Below are 3,423 nucleotides of genomic sequence, written 5' to 3'. Positions count from 1 at the left end.
CTAGGAGACATGAAATAGAGACAATCTCTCACACATGACAATGAATCAGTGAGGAGCTCTTTTAAAAGGGGGACGCATCGTGACCCAGATGTAGGAAATCATCTGTATGAAGTAGATGATCCTTTAATTAATTGCTATTACAATTATTGATCTTTGATTTGCTCTTTTAGAGAATACAGGACGGTTTATTTTACAATTTTCTCAATATCCTATCATAATGCATATTTATAGTTTTGATATATCATTGTGTATTTTTCAGATTTTCTTAATTTATCAAATTACAGTTTTTGTTTTCATTTAATTGACCCTTCCAGGGGTTCGGCTAATAATATCTAAACGTGAAGTATTCGACCCCTGAATATTATAAGGCTTTTATTGTGAAAGGTAAGAATGGATGGGGTGGATCTGGTGTGTACTTCCTTTGTCGAGGTAGCTTGCTGTTCTGGTTACAAAAACTTACCATGCAGGTGAGTCCAAAAGAGAGGAATCCAAAAACCAGAAACAGGCAAAATGACCACTGCACGAGTTAAACATACAGGAAACCAGACGAACCAACAGACTAAAGACTAAAGACAGGACTATAAATACAAAAGAATCTAATCAGACAACAAGACACAGATGGGCAGACACGAGGGCAGGCTGGAAGCTGATTGGTGGAAGAAACACAAGGGACCAGAGCGAGGCCGACGAGACTAATGCAACACAGGTGATCCACAGAAAGAAGGAAAACCACAAACACAGGAAGTCAAACAAACACAGGACACAAGAGGCAGGGAACTTCCAAACGAAGCAGGAAACAAACTAAATCAAAACCAAGATTATGACAGTTTCACTGCACCACTACCAGTCCCTGAGGCTACTGCTGAAATGATGTCTTGTAGGCAATTAACGTCCTTGTCTCCTCAAGGTGCATTTAAGGGATTGGACTATGCTCCGGGAGTGCAGAGGGGGGGTCAAGCTAGAGACAGAACCACAGTGTAACGTACTGAACAGAAGTATGCATGAAGCACACCTGATGGTTGATGACGTTGCATAAATTCACTTAGCATACGATACACTTTTTGTGCATTTCCCAGAATGCCTTTCAGGAAGAGAACTGGATCTGAACTGGACAGAGAATCGCTCAGACGGTCTGAATTCCTTTTGGAATTGCAATAAGTGGTTTTCATGATTCAAAATGAATGTGTCTCAAACGTGCAAAGTCCAACAGTGATCCTGGGACCGTTGCTCAAAATGACATGCAGTGTGCAGCTGAGTTTGCCGTTATTCCATTACGCCTCTGCACCAACATGCGCCACAGAACGCGGACCGACGACAGCCCTTCACTGCTCCTTGAGATCAGAGCATGCAGATCAACGAGCACGAGCCGAAACATCAACCTCAACATCCAACCCACGCATTGAAGGCTGCTGCTCCAAATTCAGGAGAGACAACGGTGTTTGTCTCATATTGTTAATTCTTCATTGATTTATGCATATTTGCTGCATGTGATTAATCTGATCTAGGCTCACTTTTGGTTCATGCAATATCTGTTATATTTAGTGTCAGCATCAGACTACTTATAATATTATAATAAAGTGTATAATGAGTAAACAACATTTTTAAATGATTAGCATAACTGACATCACAAACGGAATAAATTGGAAGATCCTTCAGAATGCCAGCAATCTTCTGCAGAGGGACAACTGTATTGAACCAACTAGACCTTTTTCTTAATAAGTTGGTGAAGATATTTTTTCATTTGCATGCATTTTATTAATTTGCACCGTAAAATTGTTTCAGCTGTGGAGAATTTCTCTGTGTCTGATTATAGAAGTTGTGGTTAACAAACACCGAAAACAATTTGTCTGAGCCAGCTAGTCTGAATCCAGCGCTGTTTTTAAGTGTTTCCTGATGCTCCTCAGGAAGTACATGAATACTGATCGCGCATTGCAGCTTGGCTGGCCTCCCTGCATGCTGTATGTATCTGGATGACAGATTGCTCTGTGTTGCTTCGTTTCCCGTCAGATAGCAGCTTATTCTCCTCTTGCTTTCTCTTCCTCAGAGGTCTAACATGTTGTTCTGCAGCGTAGTGTAAATGCTCTCACACTGTTCCTGCTCAATTCAAGTCAATTTATTTATGTATAGGCCGAAATCAGAAATCACAAACGCAAGGCTCAAAGAGGGTTAGTTATTTACTGAACTACAGCTGAAACAGTGAAGGAGTGTGTTGACAGACTCATGGACTGAGTCATGGAGCAAACATCAGCCATCACGTGTGACTATTCATCACTTTTCTCAGTTCTATATCTCTGTGAATTACATGTATTTAACACAAGCAGTATGAATACCTCACCTACAGTTTAATGGAGTTGTGATGGGCACGCTTCACCTTCTTCTGGCATTTTATGGACCAAACTATTCATCAACACAGTAATTAACAGAATTATCAACAATGCAAGTAACTCCAATCATAAAATAAGAGTGAACATTCTGGGCGTCTATTATTTATTAAGTGCTGCCGGCTGATATTGACGCTTTATGAACTGATAAGGGTCAGCTGTTCTTGAACTTGGATCACCGGCGCTGACATCCTCCGTGTGGTTAGGGTCTTGTTTGGTCTGGTGGACCTGTGAGGACATGTTTGGTTCCAGATCTAGGATGTAGCCTATTTGTGTTAAACTGTTTCATTAGGTGTGCTTTAGTGTTTCCCTCAGTGTGATGCAGCTTTAACAGCCCGTTTGTTAATCACACTTGTGTGTGTGTGTGTGTGTGTGTGTGTGTGTGTGTGCACGGTTCAGATAAGAGACGACGTCATGGAAGTTTAAACACAGTTAACATTGTAGATGTATTATTAAGGGTGGGCACAGTAAGGGTTTATGTGTTTCTATAAATCCAATTAATGGCCAGATGTGCTACGGAGCTTTATATATAAACGATATTCGTTTTGTTGTTTGATCTCAGGAGGCATAATATCTAATGAACATTTAGTTTACACCCATTCTCTGAAAAAACGCTTAGGTTTTAGTCACATGTCCTTACAAAAACTAATATAAGAGGTTACCTGTGACACTGGGACAAATAACTGGTTAAACCACACTAAGATCACACGTCACACTCTGCTTTGGTTGCCTGATTTCCTGACGGCTCTCCGGTGAATCAACCTGTTTTTGGCAAGTAAAGGCGGTTAAACTGCACCTTTTTAGAGTTTTTGTTTCCTTGGGTTTTCCCGTCATTACAGTAGGAACTGGCCACAAGACGGACTCAGCCGACTCAAACACTGTACTTACTGTACGCGCTTCAGGCTCCAGGAAGCCGAGTATCCGATTCGGGCCTCGTTACTCCTGCACTCCAGATGAAGCTCCATCCCTGGCTCCTCTTGCTGTGAGGCCACAGTGAGACAGAGACAGTGCTAGCTGCTAAATTTCCCATTTCAACTAATGC

Source organism: Cebidichthys violaceus, unplaced genomic scaffold, assembly GCF_023349555.1.
Source record: "Cebidichthys violaceus isolate CVI_PGR_0920_01 unplaced genomic scaffold, fCebVio1.0.p SCAF_1, whole genome shotgun sequence".
Lineage (NCBI taxonomy): Eukaryota > Metazoa > Chordata > Actinopteri > Perciformes > Stichaeidae > Cebidichthys > Cebidichthys violaceus.
This window is presented reverse-complemented; position numbering follows the sequence as displayed.